The sequence below is a fragment of the Wasmannia auropunctata genome, unplaced genomic scaffold, assembly GCF_000956235.1.
Source record: "Wasmannia auropunctata unplaced genomic scaffold, wasmannia.A_1.0 LD336062.1, whole genome shotgun sequence".
Taxonomy (NCBI): domain Eukaryota; kingdom Metazoa; phylum Arthropoda; class Insecta; order Hymenoptera; family Formicidae; genus Wasmannia; species Wasmannia auropunctata.
In genome coordinates, this window is record NW_012026828.1 from 41,982 (window position 1) to 59,305 (window position 17,324).

Sequence of the window (17,324 nt, forward strand, 5' to 3'; positions counted from 1 at the left end):
CTGGAGTTCAGACGTGTGCTCTTCCGATCTATATTTTTGAAATCTATTTTATATTTTTCATTTTAAATAAGTCGTATCAGTTTTTTATTGACCCCTGCGATCTTTCATTTTAAATAAGTTTCTGGTATCTATTTTGTATTTGTTATTTTAAATAAGTTGTATCAGTTATTTTACCGATCCCTGATATATACGTATTGTATGTATCTTTTAATATCTTTTTTATATATGATGCCTCAAAAGATATTCCTGTAGACCATAGAAAACAGACTTTGTATAATCTATTGCAATCGAGTCGCACGGACCACGTGCACGCTCTATTACTGCTATCTAAGGAATTTGCCACATGATTACTCACAAATAGGAAGTTGGCCACTTTACGTATAGGCTCATATTGAGTCCGGTTACTGTTATGTATAAAACATCTGTTAGTTGTAAATCATCTATCGTACACGAAACCGGATGACGTGTCTCTATTATCGTCACTAGTAGGCGACACAAATATGCGTATTAGACGAGTCTTTTTCATTATCGCTAGTAAGCGCAACGCAAATATGCATTCAAAAAGAAAGAAATATCGATCTGTTTGTTAGGTTATCCGGTCGTCTACGACGAAATTCATCTCCTCCCTCCCGGGACTAACAGGAAGTCGAATCCACTTCGACTCCCTATAAAAGGGGTCTCGGGATCGATGCAAACACAGTCGATCAACGAATACGATACAAGTCAGTCTATACGACGCGACTCAAAATACGATTCTAAAATCATATAATACTAGGACTCAGGGCGAATACGTTCGCCCCTAGGCATTGTCCTAGCCCGACTCAGGGTATTCGTACCCCGTGTCGCGATATACAAAATATATATTAACAACTTACAATCAGTGCGACCCGGGGTAAATTCGTTTACCCCTAGGCATTGTCGCAATATTCTATAGTGCGACTCAGGGTACTCGTGCCCCTAGGCGTTGTCGCAATATTCTACAGTGAACTTTGAGTCAGTGTACAAATCATAAAAATAAACAATTTTCAAGCGAAACCACGCGTGTGACCTTAACCCATCCCACCGATACACATAACAGTTACCTTATGTAAAATTGTATTATAGAACTAGAATTTATGTTAATTAGAATTTATATTATGTAAATACATATACAGCGCCAGAATATTATCTCCATGTTGAAAAAATTTTGAAGGAAAGTACGTTAACAGGTACCTAGTTTATAACGGACTACACAAAATTGCGATAACTAAAGACTTGCAAAATATCGTTACACTGAAGATGGCCTAATGTAGGCCGAAATGTAAATTTATCAATTTTCTTAATATGTATAAGTACTACGATCTGGCTTGAATTATAGCCTTTATTTTATTATTTAATATTAAATAATTGTCTGTAACATAATTTACAAAATTTTTCTTGTGTTCCAAAGAAATTCTATATTCCATGATAAACTTGAACTTATATATTTAATGTGCTATGTAAAGTATTAATCATTTAGTTAAATCAACAACTTTTTTCTCGATGAATTAATTAGATAATAATGCCGCTAAATCTTAGTAAAGGTTTAGCGGCATTGACACAACAGTATACAATCATATGTATAATTTGAATCATGCGTCATGCATCAATCAACAAATTCTTGAGATATCTGTACTTTTTTATTGACTTGCAGTGTATAAATGATAATAATTACTTAGAAAACGAACTACCGGATTAAATTTGTAAGGCAAATGTTTTTATAATAATTCCTAAGATAAGAATCTTTGTAAAATTCATCTTAGGAATCATTGCAAAATCATTTGCATTACAAATTCAATCCAAGGAGTTTGTTCTATAAGCAATTATCATTTATATAACGTAAGTCAATGAAAAAGTATAGATATCTCGAGAAAATGTTTATATTATTAATTTATATTATTATTTATATACTTTATATAAAAAAATCCTATGATACTAACATAAGTTTCCTAAAAAAACACCATTTATTTTAAAAAACTAAACGTTGCACTTTATTAATAATTATAAAAACATGATCTGTTTAGATAAACAAAGAGATGAGAATTCATAATTCATATGTTTGTGACTTGTTTCAATATAAAATCAGCTGAAAACAAATTCTACAAATGTAAAATTACTTTACAATTTTCTTTTGCATTGTATAGTTTAAATATACTAGATATATTATTGTTAATATTAGATTATTTTACATATTTGTAGTCCTAAAAATTGTTGTACTATATTTCTCTTTCTTACTTTTACAGATTTTGAGGCTTATTTTATCAAAAGCTTATTTTTGCTAATCTTACAAAAATGTTAAATAATATTACTAAATTTCAAACAGTATTATAAAAAACTGCTATATATATTAACTGACGCTTTCTAATTTGTATTTATGTTTTTAAATTCGACTATAATTATATAAGTAATAATATAAGGCTCTGATATAATAAATTAATTGATAGAATAAATGCCTTAAGAGCCGACGCAGTTCGAGTGGCGTAAATATTCCTTTATTAAATCCGTAGACGTTTCGACTTGGATTGAGTCCTCTTCAGTACATGTATTTTCATGTCAACATATTTAAATTCCAAAGTCAATCCGCTCCCTCATTCTTGGTTATTTTTGTCAAACCATCAAATTGTCAAGAGTATGAGTCGTTGCTGTAAATAAATTTCAATACCGTGTATGTCTTGTACCATGTCAGAACACTATGTCGAAAGATGAAATAATTAGCTATAAACCGTCTAATGGTTAAATTCTGAATGCAAATTCTGCAATATATACGCTCCTTCCTTCGTCAATACTGTGTAAATCGTAATTTATTATATACAACTTAGCAATTTTAATTATTAAGAAATCACATATGTGGTACGTTTTAAGTGCAGTTTTCAGAATTTAACCATTAGACGGTTTATAGCTAATTATTTCATCTTTCGACATAGTGTTCTGACGTGGTACAAGACATACACGGTATTGAAATTTATTTACAGCAATGACTCATACTCTTGACAATTTGATGGTTTGACAAAAATAACCAAGAATGAGGAAGCGGATTGACTTTGGAATTCAAATATGTTGACAAGAAAATACATGTACTGAAGAGGACTCAATCCAAGAGTCGAAACGTCTACGGATTTAATAAAGGAATATTTACGCCACTCGAACTGCGTCGGCTCTTAAGGCATTTATTCTATCAATTTATAATTATATACTTATACACTAAGTATATCATTTTACATATACTTTTGTTTTATGTATTATTGGATTTTTTATATAAACTAGCACTACAGACGCGTGCTTCGCGCGCGCTATTTAACTGCACTTTTACTTTTTACTATGATTATACATCAACCTCAAAACATACAATTGACAAAAGTCAATGCAATGATAGCCGCTCACGAAGTTAGCACAGCGAGAGAACCTGCAATAAGTGTCGCGGAAAAAAGTCAACAATATCTTCGAGAACAACAATACATTTCGAGTTCGACTTAACATGCTTTTTTTGGATAGAATTCTATTTTGTTATTACGCAACTTGTGAAAAATCCAAATTTTAGTATTTTATATAAACTTTGTCAAATACTTATCTATATAAAATTATATAATTATAACAAGTGATGTTTCTACATTGTACAAAATTATAATTATTTTTTAGTTAAACAAAACTATTTATTGTTGAACTTAAATAAAGAGATATTACAAAATAAAATAAGATAGGTTATTATTTCAGCTTATTTGCCAAAAGCTTGATTTACATATAATTACTTATCTATATCCATTCACCTTACATAGTTAATGAGTATTTACAAACACTAACACCTAAATTAATTAACTTAATTACTACATGTATTCTTTTTCTTATTCTATAACCTATTTATCACAGTCTTACGTCCCTATCACTCTAATAATTACCTTAATATGTCACATTAAAATTACACTACAGTCATCCATATATTGTGTTATGCACTTTAAAAATTCTTGTACCAAACAAACTTCCGGTATTCTCATATAAATTTCACCTTACTATCCTAATTTTTTTTTCTTAAATTAACACACTTTATTAACATTCTTTCATCTTGCAACTTATTCTTTTCTATTTCCTCCTTCTCAAAGAGATACTAATAAATAATATAGAGGAGGCCGGGGGGGAGATACTAATAAATAATATAGAGGAGGCTGGTTGATACGTGGGGCACGTTGGTACATTCAAAATTGCTGCAAAATAACAAATGGTAATATTATATAAAAAATGTAGTATTTTCGCAAAAACATTGCAGTCATGCTGCAATAAGATATTTTGGACTAAATAACATATTTTCAGAAATAAAAAATAATTTCAGTTTTTGTGCCAAAAGTAAAATAAATCAGTGATATAATAAATGTTATATTTATAAATCTGCTTATTACATTATAGTTCCAACTATTTTTTTAGAATCTTTACTTTATAAGTAATAACTTACAGTTACATAAACATCTTAAAATATATTTTTTGCTTAAGCAACAATTAATTAAAATGTGTAAATATGGTAAGTCAAGACTAGTGACGGGGTATGTTGTTACAGGTTTATTTTTATTTTCAACCGAAACAAATTTAAAATAATGTTAGATTTCTGTAGTCTTTCCTTAGTGAGCTGTGATTTATGTAAGAAAAAGACTGATAAACATTTATATTTATATTATTAATGTTACATTAATGTGTATATTTTATTTTAAAATTATAAATAAAGTTATGTTATGCACAATTTTTTTATTTCCTTCAATTAAATGCGTTATATTTTGAAATCTGGATGTGTAACAACTGATTCCAGTAATTATAACAATTGATCCTGCCGGGCCAGTTGTTACAAATTGCATCACTTTACATTTTCCAATTAATACAACAAAATTTTAATTATATTATTAAATTATAAAAATAATTTCTATGTTGTTGAAGGTGTGGCTACTGAAAAATATCTTTGCAGTATTTATTTCATTTATTAATTACATGTGAAAAAATCATTTAAAAAACTGTATCAGCCCCGGTCTCCCCTACATATGTTTCGTTTAATAATAAAGTATATTTAATCGTTGATAATCATTAATTACAGAAAAAAGTAAAAAATATGCATATATAAGTATAATATGTACATACAAATACAGTTTTATTAAAGATATACTATTCTAAATTACAATCTTTAACACACAATTTTCATTATCAAAGTTGAAAATGTATTTAATTATTGTAAAAGTGATAATGTATAAACCAGCACAATTTGTAAATTTATGTTTTAAAAGTTAATTAAACTAACATGCGACATATACAGTAAAACTACTATTGCTTGCTACTTTACATAGAATTTACATAAAATTATTATATAAACATTATTTGTATTTATATGTGTTAGAATATCTATATGTTCTATATATTTATTTACTATATACGTGTATATAATAACACTTTTCCAGCTCCGAATCAATCACATAATTTTTTCCTCTTTGCATATATGATGATACAATTTTATTTTGATAGGCGCGCGCACGTATGCCATTTCTTACATATCAATATCTAATTGTAACAAGAGCATTATTAACAGCAATACATGTCATTTTGTACTTTAAAGGTGAAAGTGCACTCTCTTTAAAGGTTATTCTCTCTTTAAAGGTTTCTATTTCAAAATCTCTCCCCCCCCCCTCTCTCTCTCTCTTTCTCTCGAATGGCTTTCATTCAAAATATCGATCGATTTCTTTACACAGAATTTCACATTAATAAAGCACAATTGCTAAATTAATATAATGATGTTTATTTTTATTTTGCAACTTGCATATTTAATTTTTAACTTTATACAATATTACTCGACAAAATATATAATACTTTTAAAAATATATATCTTATAATACAAAAAAGAAAGAGAAAAAAGAGATATAGAAAGAGAGATTGCCGAACTTTGTTTTAAATCCATATAATAATAAACCTGTTTCTTTTCTTTTTGAAAATATTTATACTTTTAATTTAAAATTATTTCTATTAATTTAAATCATTAATTTAAAACAAGATTATTAATTTAATATATAATATAGTACTTGCCGTGAATAAAATGTTTCACACATCCCGAATTCGCGAAATAATGACGCAACATACTTTTAAAAGCTTTGCTTTAAAGCTTCGCTTTAACAAGCATCTTTCGTTAGATGTGTGCATTGGTGAGAAGCGCGTACTCGAAGTATCGATTGACTTTAACGCATGAATGAAGCCCCCAAGAGCATGTATAGTACAATAAATAATTTTAAGGTTTCACTGCACAAATCGCATGATTGGCAATTAATTCTTTATATTCCGAAATAATATTAAGATAAAATAATAAGTACATAACCAAGTAATTATTGTTACAAAAATGTACATAATTTTTATAGGAAGGTAATCAGACCCAACATGAATCTATATGCAAAATTGCCAACTTGCTGTTTGTAAATATAATAAATAAAAATAATTACACGGCAAATTTAATAGACAGCAATAGTAGAGCGTGCAAGTGGTGCGACTCGATTGCGTCATTTAATTACCAAAATATGATTATTAATTTCAGCAGTTTGTGTTATTGTAATTCTGTATTCATATTTTACAACACTGTATTTAGTTTATTTTTGTCACAACGTTTTATTTATAATCAAAGAAAAATTACTCTTTGTACGATATTGGTGTGGACTGTGGACCAATATGACCACTGAGTCCACACTTCCCGACTAACAATAACATTACCCTCAAATTTGATGATTTTAATTATAATAATATTCCATTCGAAACTTACTAGAAAGAGATTAAAAAATAAAATGTTTGATTATATTTTTTTTTTTTCAAAGAAATCTGAGAAAAATAAATATTTTTAAAACTTAAAAAAGTTCAGATAAGGCTTTTACGAATAAACAATTCGAATATCAGGAAGAAGCGTTAAAGAGCCAAACACAGGGTGAAATTTGCTTAAAACAATTATAATTTTGACATCAACAAATTAAGAATAGATCGACAAAATACAATACAAAAAACAATATCAAAAACCTCGACGTTTCGACCCTAATATGTGGTCATCTTCAGAGAGGTAGGCGGTAACGCATTATATAAAAAACATAACTTACATCATATTCCTATCTTATTATAAATAATATTCGCAACGGACACCATCAAGATGGTATAGACATGGAGGATCCTGGTTTAGTCCTTTCATTTTTATGATGTCTTCTCACAAATATGTGTGGTAACCCATGATTTTAACGCATGTATTTGAACAGAAAATTTTGACATGGTAGTCTCTAGGGAACAAGAGATCATAGGAAAAAATTAGATTAAATTATTATCCGTCAATCTTCAGAATAAAACAACACCGAATAAATAGTTAAAATTCCCAGAATAAAACTTGTAAAAAGAGCTTAAAAACGAAGAACAAATATGATAAATCAAGTCAACAAGTTAATATACCAAACGGTAAGTCGGAAAAAAAATTTTTTATATAAAATAAAATGCTAAAAATTTTGTTTAAGTCATACATATAAAACCATTGAATTAAGATAAAGAATTTTGTATGTTCTTACATATCAATACTGACGGAAACCATTCCTCTGTCTCGATCTATTGAGTTTGACGGAATTTATTCCTTCCACCATTATTCCAAGATTACAATTCACAATAGAGGCAGAAGACAACAATTGTATTAGTTTTTTAAATGTCAAACTGATTAGAGAGAGTGGCAATATCATTTTTGACATATTCCAAAAACCGACATCCTCGGGAAGGTATTTAAATTTCAACTCAAATCATCCTACTACGCCGTACGCGCGCACCGGGCAAGTACGTCCGTACACGCCACGAGCGTGTGACCGCGTCGGCAGACCGATCGCTCGCGTCGCGCACCACCCCGCGCCCCGCGCGCGCAGCCCGGGTCTCGGACAAACACGCCGTGGAAATACGACCGGAATTAGCGACACTTATTGTAATTGCGGACTTTTCTTTTTATTATTGAAACTAGTTCTTCGCGGTATTTTAAGTTATTATCGCTCCCCTATCGGGCTCTGTAACCCGCATAGGGGAATGCCCCGCGATTCACGTTGGTTTTTATGTATTGCGCCGGATCATTATTTTATGTATTATTATTTTCGGGTTTTTATATATATTGCGACGGATCATTATTCTATGTACTATTATTTTATTTTCGGAATTGTATTTGATCTTTTTTTTAAATTATATCTAATTCGTTCGATTTCGTTACCATTCCGCTACTCTCTCTCCTGAACCTGCTGGCGATCCCTGCCACCCGTTTTGATGCCGACGAGCTATACCGCGCATCAACAGCAGGTCGTTTTACCACTAATTTTTTATTTTGGACTTAGCAAAAAATTAGAAAAATTTGCAAAGCTTAATGGGACATATGGGCAGTCCGATTACTTTATCATTCAAATAATACATAAATTACTTATTTAAATTCATTTAAAATTTAATTTGTTATCCATATTATGTAATGACAAAAGAGAGAGAGAGAGAAAGAGAAAATTAATATTTATCTAAAAATATAATAATTTCTTCAGCTTATATGTAAATAATGTAAACATTTAAAAATATTTATTAAAAACATTATAAAAATTTTAAACGTTTATTTCTGAATCATTTTTATTAGTCAATATAATAATTATAGAAAAAATAATTTAAAAAATAAGAAATCGTGTAGATGTTATATAGAAACTAATTTTATTAATTTTAGATTTTATATTATGTACGGCGCGCAATATTAACAATATTTTTTGCAATAAGCCATTTTACATAATTTAAAAAAATGCTCATACACGCACACACACACACACACACACACGCGTGCGCGCGCGCGCACTCACATGCACGCACACTCCCCACTTCAGCATATATATATATAAATTCTTTTATTTAAAATATTTGTAAATTTATCATTTGCATGAATGTATTTTTTGAAACTTCGAAGCTTCGAATATTCGAAATAGGTGAAAAGTAACAGCCCTAGTACATACTATGTATTATGAACTTACTTGTACATATATACAATTATATCGTTCAAATAATAAAATTTTGCTTCCTATTGTTAGATATGAAATTATGAGTTAATAATTTTTCAAAAATGTCCATTTTCGATATTTTAAATAATAAAACTTTTTTCGGCTATTCTTATTGTACTATTGTGATCGTTTGTTAGTTCAAAGGGTCGACTCAAAAATCCTACGGTTCTTTTGCTTCAAATTTAAATAAAAAAATTACAGAATTTTTTATTCAAAGTAGTCATTTTTTGCAAATTTTTAAAAACAAATCAAATATTGAAGTAATGCCTATCGAACCGACACGGGTATTGATGTGTAATAATTTTTATTGTTAAAATATTACAAGCCACACTGCCGTACGCGAGCGCATTAATAATAATATAACATTAATAGCATGAACATAGTGGGTGTGAATGTCTTAGAGAACTTTTCTTATATAAGACGGACCTCAATCAAAACGGAATTTTTGGAATAAGAATTGAAACATCAGCAATTCATTTAATACACATGATTAAAATGTGATTAAATATCTAAATGCATAAATTTTAAAATAGCAAATAAGCTATAAGGTAAGCATTTTGGTGCGCAACGGTACGTCGCGGTATTTGAAAATCTTTGATCTAATCTCTAATCAATTGCTTTATCAATCGGAACAATAAATGTGCTACAGGCGCGAAATCTGTTTTGATTATTACTAATTAATTTTAGGTACCATCCTGTTTATTATTATATTGAGAAAAACTGATCGCAAATTTCTAAATTAGGAAAAAATGTGAAATGCAAACAATAGGCAAACTTATTTTACAAGTTAATAAGAGAAATATGCAAAAATACGTTCTAGCAAATAGAGATCGATATACATATGATGTCTTATAAAACAAATTTATATCTAATTTTCAAGAAATTATAAATAAAAAAATATGCTCTTATATGCATAAAAATGATATATATTTATATTTATTTCGTGAGTTACAGTAAATATCTTGAACGACTGTAAGATCGTTGTAACGATTTTCTAATGAAGACGAACAAAAAAGTTAATGTAACATATAGATAAGATACAAAGGGGAGCCTCTTTAGTATTCCGAATTAGTGATATTCCGGTATTTTCCCATACCCAGGAAAATTGGGCTTAGTTTATATTGCAGTTGATAATCGTTTACGAGTCGCGTCCATTGTTTTGCGTAAACGTAATCTTGATTACGTGGAATACAACGCCTACCAACAATTGTACTTTGGCATTCAAATCCACGGCAACATTCAAATTCTCTTGAGCACTGAAAAAGATTGCGCGAGATTATGATCTTGCACACAGATGTAAAACATTTTCTTCTATTCTAATAAGATTATATGAATTACACATAGAAAACAGAACATTAAACACACAGAACAACAGAACATTAAATTATTTTTTTTAATTCTAACATCGTTTTCTTCGTCTTTAAAACACGAAAAATGATTATCTTTCATAAAATATAAATACTTACAATGACATTGGTAGTATAAATACATCCTTCAGAAACAATCACAGCCATAGCAATAATAACAAAAATAGTGGAAATAACGAACTTCATTTTATCAATATTTTCTGTAATTATTATATAAGTTTTTATAATATACCTACAAAATATTTTCGATACCCACATGCAATATAATATAATATTATAATACTTTTATAAAAATTGCCATTTTAATTTCAATTATTAATTAAATTTATTTCTCAAATGACAAAATTAATGAAACAAAAGATATTTTATTATTAATGTAATATTAATAGATAGTTTTATATAAATAGTTTATTATCTATTAATTTAGATTCTCAGTCGTTATTTAAAAAAATTAGATAAATGTTAAAACTTACCGTTTCTTGGGAAGCAAGTCGATTATGCAAGTCGTACGATGTAAACGCAACTGATCTATTCTAGATCTTCGAAGAGTATTTATACCAACTTTATATCGCACTTGTTGCGTAGAACAAAAGTAAAAGTCGTGCACGACGGTAACAAAAGAATCTGGTTGGACGAATCATCTGCATCAAACACGTAAATAGAAAGGTATGCGTTCGTTATCGGAAATCTGGCGCAGCTTCTCAACAAATAAGCGTATATGGCAGACAGTACGCAGCAGTAAAACTCTCAAACTTGTTAAAACAGGTATGCTAAAGGCCTTCGCACATAAAATCCCGTAAGGCCGTAAGACGTAAGCGTAAAAAAATCGACCAATCCCAATTGAGTATTAGGTTGTCCGTAACCCCCTCCACTCAATTGGGATTGGTCGATTTTCTTATGCTTACGTCTTACGGCTTTACGGGATTTTATGTGTGAAAGCCTTAACGAGACACCGTCGCCGCCACCGAGACGCCGTCGTCGTCACCCCGTGACAATCCCATTAGATAGATACAGCCATACCAATAGAGGAGTTTAAGCAGGCCTACTTAAAGTTTACGTTTAAGCATTGCAGTTCTAACGAAGCAAAATATAAGTCTGAAAAGCCATTTTCTTTAAGTTAACTTATTTTGTTCTAATCTTCATAAAAAAACCCGTAAAGTGAAAGAATCGACAATCAAAATTACATTGTCTTTGAAAAATATGTGTTTGGCCTGTTTTATTTTGTTTGATTATTCTTGTAAAGGATCGCTATTACTTTGGGCAATTCTTGTTTCTGATAAAAAATTGCAACTGTCATGCTATCCGGTTCCATCATGCTATTGGTCAACGTGATTAGATTACAGTGTACTCTACGCCTTGATGATATGTATCTTTTTTATTAGCACGTAACCACCCACTCTTTCTGCGTCTTTCCTTTCCGATTTTTAATTCGCTGTCAGTCGAGAGATTCACGGTCGTTTCTGGAATGTTATCCGCGGGGGTTTCTCGTGATTGCTATATTATTTTTTTCATTTCTTCGCGATATCAATAAGATATCTGGTCCAAAGATCTGTTACTATCAGACGGAAGTAGTGCGCGTGCTTCTGCTTGTATATGTATAAACGTCCTCTTCTATATACTGCATTATTCCCCTCCCTCTCCCACTCTCTCTCGTATGTACATTCCCACGTCTTTCTCGCGAGAACATTCATCAGTTTACCAAGATGAATTACCATAAAAATTCGAGGAAAATGCATTCAGTGCATTCATCATATTGCAGTTTAAAAGAAAGAGGATTTAAAAGTATAAACAATAATATCTTAGACCATTTTTGGATCTTTATTTTTCAATTCTCAATATCGTAAAATATATTCAAAAACATTTTCACGATACATTGTAAAATCTCTTCTAAAAAACTAATTTGAAAATACTTTTTTGCGAAAAAACTGAATTTCTTTATTATTTTCCTTATTCATTTTCTTCTCCCTCTGTTTTTCTCTAATTATATCTTAAAAGTATTTTTTAAAGTAGATATTTCGTATTATCAAATTATTAGTAAATTATCGAGACGCGTACGTGCCACTTAATAATTTAATGATTCAAATACACGTCAGTTAAAATAGAATTGATAGTACAATGAGAAACCATGAAGAAAAGAAGCGGAGCTGTTCTTAAACTCTAAGTTTAAGCACTGCATATTACTTATTTAGGCGATTTGACGCACATTATAAACGAGCAATTTTGAGAATTATAATAAACGCAAAATTATAGTCGTTTATAAATTCTGTCATGACATGATGTCGCAAGAACGGTTAAAAATAATTTAATTCGAGCGTTCCAAGAGTTCTAAGTTCTAATCTTCAATTGTACATACTTACCTTATTGTTGTTTAAATAATTTGATAAAGTATAATGATTATTTCATTTTCGTGTCTTAAATAATTTCATTAAAAATTAAATAAAATATTATAGTATATACATAAATTCATTTTAATATGAGTATATTAAATATAGATATTAAGATTATAATAATTATCTATTATATATAATTATTAAATGTATGCAATAATGTAAGTTTCGTTTGATTCAAGCGACGTACATCTATAGTGCATTTATACGTTTTGAAACATTAAATTAAGGAAATAGATATAATCGTATTGTGTTAAAATATTCTTTTTATTTGCGGAATTGTCACTGTGACAGGATATTGTAAAGACTGAACAAGCATTTTTATATTTTGCTGATATGATATCGACGTTTTTATTACTTACTATTCATTAATCTTGTATATTAGTAAATGTAAATTAGTAAGTTAAAATATTAGTAAATGTAAATAATATTAGAAATATACAACAATAATACAGATATTCAGAAATTTTAGTGTAAAAGAATACATGACTTACATGAGTATTTAACTTTTAAAAATATGATGAAGCAATTTGAAACCAAGCGCTATCCTATCTCCTACGAAACAGGAAAATATGCATTTGAATGTAAATGTAACATGTCATCAAGAATAAAATCGGTTCATCAAAAAACGAAAAATTGCAACTTCTATAAAGGTTAAAAACGGTGTCCGGTGTAAAGATTATAATATAGCCTTAGCCCGTGTCGCTCGGACATATTTCACAAACACCTGAGATCTACCACAAAATACATTTTTTCTCGGGATTCATTCTTGAGCCGGCCGGGCAATTAAAATCGCGCGAGAACTCCTCCATGTTCGACAATGGTCCACGGATGCGAAATTCAGCTAGGCTATGGATATCCGACATCTCTTCTATCAATCCTTCCGTCCGGTACTTGGTGCACCAAGTATTGGCCGCACTTATCCAGAACATCTGTTCTGGACTGTACGACAACCCCGGCAATCTTTGCTCCGGCTTATTTTGTTTAATCCATTCTTTGTACGCATAATAAACTTCCTTTATGCCGCCAATGTCTGCGATGTTCTCATTGAGGGTTTTAATCCCGTCCAACTATAACAATATAACATGTATTAATACGATAAAGTTTCAATCTAAAAAAATATTTTTATATTAATATAGTTAGAAAATATTTTAAATGTCTTTTAAGAGACCTAGCCAATAAGTCTGAGTTGCGAAATAACTCATAACATGACTACAGTTTTTTTATATTTTGTCGATATAATTATCTAGATTCTCTTGCACCAAAAATTTAAAAGAAATTTCACATAGCAAGGTAAAAAATTTAATAAATATATAGAAATAAATATATAAGATTTAATTTTACGTTCAATCCGATTTCTTCTATGGTATAATTGCCATATTGATCAATTATACATTCTATCCTCTTGAAATAACGCTTCTTCGTTCGTGGCTCCCACCAATCCACGACATTGCCTTCTTTGTTAAAGTTACTCCCTTCAACATCAAAGCCGTGGGTAATCTCATGGTCAATAATATGTCCAATGCTGCCGTAGTTCATGTAACGTGGTCGTTCATTGTTGAAACATATGCCTTGCAAAATACCCGCTTGTAAATCTACGAGATTGTAACGATGCGCCCCGGGAAACCGCATCGTCCCGGCGACAAACCGCCGATGCCGCGCAACCGAACAGCCGTCGGACGAAGAAACAGCGCGAACGCGCCCGTTATAATGATGTAAACGCCGCAAGACGGTTTAAACGTTACGCGTTTGAACAATCGTGCGGGAGACACAGCGCAGAAGCGCTGCGCTACACGTCTCCCTCACTACCGCGCTAGAACCGGCAACCCGGGGGTATAAAAAGCCGGGCAAAAAGCGCCAAGGGACCTGTCGTCTACGAGCCGTCCGACCGTTCCGGCAACCAGACGAGACCCGCTCCCTAGAGGTAGTCCTGAAGTCAAGGGTCTTGGCTTCGGTCTAGAAGTTCTCGACGGCTACCTCGAAATCCTATCACCACCTTCTCGGCTCTCGCCCTCGGGTAAAGCGTCTTTCCCTGAGCCACGAGTTCGTGGCGGGCGACCCGGCCAAAACCCATCCCGGTCGAGTCGGCAGCACCTCAGGCCCCGTGTTCAGGGCCGAAGCCAAGTGTCTTGGCCGCCGATTCGAGTCCCGACCTGCGCCTCCCGGGGGAAGATCGATCCCGCCGATCAAAGACTCCCGCTAGCCGACGCGAAAGGGATTCCGTGCGTGACGAAAAGGCCTTCCACGAAACGCTCAGCAGCCACCACGTGGTGATTGCCACCGTACCACGAGGGTAACGCATGCCGCCCCGTCATCGCGCCGCGACCACGCACCGACCGCGTTACACGCTGCGACGCGCTGCGCACCGTCCGTGCCACCCGTGGCGCGACTCACCGCGGACCTGTATATACCTGTAAATAGTTACGTTTAGATAATAAATTAACGTTTGTATTAGTCCGAGAAATACACGCCTCATCATTTCCGGAATCCCTCTTTCCCTCGCCTGAACCACTTTCGACTCCTGGACACGCCGGCGAGCTGATCCGCGATTCAAAAAGAAGGTTGCTTCAAGATAAATAAAAAAATGATTCGATACATAGTGACAAATGTTATAAAGAATGAGAAACTGGTATAATTTTATGGATTTTATTATTGAAGTATACGCCACTTATTTAATTCGCAAAAATAATCTAATGAATTTATATTCCAGATTTTATCTGGAGCACAAAGAGATAAAAAAGAATTCAGTCGTATGTTATAAATTTTGAGTTAATTTTCAGATCAAAAAGAATTCTTTTTGTATATAATAAAAATGAATTCAAAATTGATGATATACGATTAAATATACGAATGAATTTCTTTTTTAATTCTCTGTGCTATTTAGGAGAAAAATATGTGTTTTCACTGAATTATTTCTAGTTTATACCAATACTGTTTTCCTTCAACTTGTAAAATGTTGGATTTTGGCTGGGATTGGGTGTACGAAATATATTGTAGCTCGGTATTTTGCTTTTCTCATAGAGACAACTTATAATTCGTTGATACAATTACAAAAAAAACTTAAATTCTTATTCGTTTAACGCTAGATTCATCGAATCGTTCTGTACAACGGTTTCGCGCGGCAGCGGTTTCTCAGACGACTATTCGGCACTGGCGCTCCGGCAGGAATGGGGCATGTGCCCTCGTGGCTGCTCCGGACGTTATAGCGCTACATGCGTTATGTCACTTCCGTTACGTGCCTTTTACGTATTTAAATTTATTGTAATTTTCACATAAAGAGAAAAATACTAAAAGAATGAGAAAAAGAGAAATTCTTATTTTTAAGATTTAAATCCTAGATTAGAAGGATGTCGAAGATAAGACTTTAATTTTTTTATGATCTTAAATTAAAATTTTCATCTATTCTCTCACCTTGTTCAGGATTTTTGTAAACGCCTGTTTAATGTCATTGAACATTTCAAATACGGTTTTTTTCCTCTTTATAATATTTTCGCACGTACATCGACTTCTTTCACTTATAAATTCATGAAAATGACAGGCAATTTGTACACATTTTAATTAAAACTTCAACCTATAATATTATATAAACTTACTCTTAAATCCTTTCTCATAATAATATTAAAAATATTAATCCATTAATAAATTAAATTGTAATTCATTAAATCCTAAAAACTCTACATTTTGATTTGAATTCTAATTCGACTCAACGCTAAAAACTATTTTAGAATTGGAAATAAAATTCATGCAATTTCTCGATTTCGTTTCGTCCTTATCGTTTAATCCTATTAAGTACTTTAGTGTCGATGACTTCGAGATGTCATCAGATGCCGTATTGTAGGATCGCGCGTGATCGATCGAATATCGATCATCGGGGCGAGCTCATTTCGCGATACATTAGCGCCACTTCGGTCGCGCGCGGGAAAAAGACGGGGCAGTCGCCGGAGCACACGACACGAGAGAGGAGGCAAAAGTTTGAAGTCCGCGAATGTGTGGTGACAAAGAGAACATAGCGCGTATAATGTATAAGATAAGTGACCATTGTATAAATTGCTCTCCACCCCGCGTAGTTTGCCTGCACCCGTTTCGGCGTCGTATTAATCAGCCGTTCGAAATCATTCAGATACCCTGGATTACGTACAATAACTGTATTGTTCTCATTTAGTTGTGCTTGTTGTGCCAGAATAGTATTAATGTATTTCAACCATTGTATGGTAGGATAAGATAATTGTAATTCTTTCACAGTTATGGGATTGTAGAGTAGTCAGGTTGCGTCGTTTATCGTTGGACATCGAGATCTGCGTACATATTTATCCGATTATTCAATTAATGTTAATCTGAATCGACCGACAAAAATATTTTTTTAGCAAAACTCTAATTTGAAAATATTTTATATTGATTAATAACTTTAAGAATTACATTTGCGAGCTTAATCTCAAATTCTGCTTGATCGAGCTATAAAGAATTATGAATTTTTATTTATTGTACTGCTTGGAAACAAATGCAATTCGGCTTAGAAAAAA

At 31.8% G+C, this 17,324-nt stretch overlaps 1 long non-coding RNA gene and 1 pseudogene across 1 annotated transcript; both read right to left on the reverse strand.

Annotated features, from left to right (window-relative positions):
* Positions 1-9,337: 9,337 nt before the first annotated feature.
* LOC105450366 lies at positions 9,338-11,176 on the reverse strand. The gene is made up of 3 exons (XR_974454.1): positions 10,891-11,176; positions 10,517-10,617; positions 9,338-10,306 (listed from the first exon to the last, which is right to left on the reverse strand). It is a non-coding gene; the product is annotated as an uncharacterized LOC105450366 (long non-coding RNA).
* Positions 11,177-13,130: 1,954 nt separating this feature from the next.
* Positions 13,131-17,324, reverse strand: part of LOC105450376 — a 7,667-nt pseudogene continuing 3,473 nt past the window's right edge.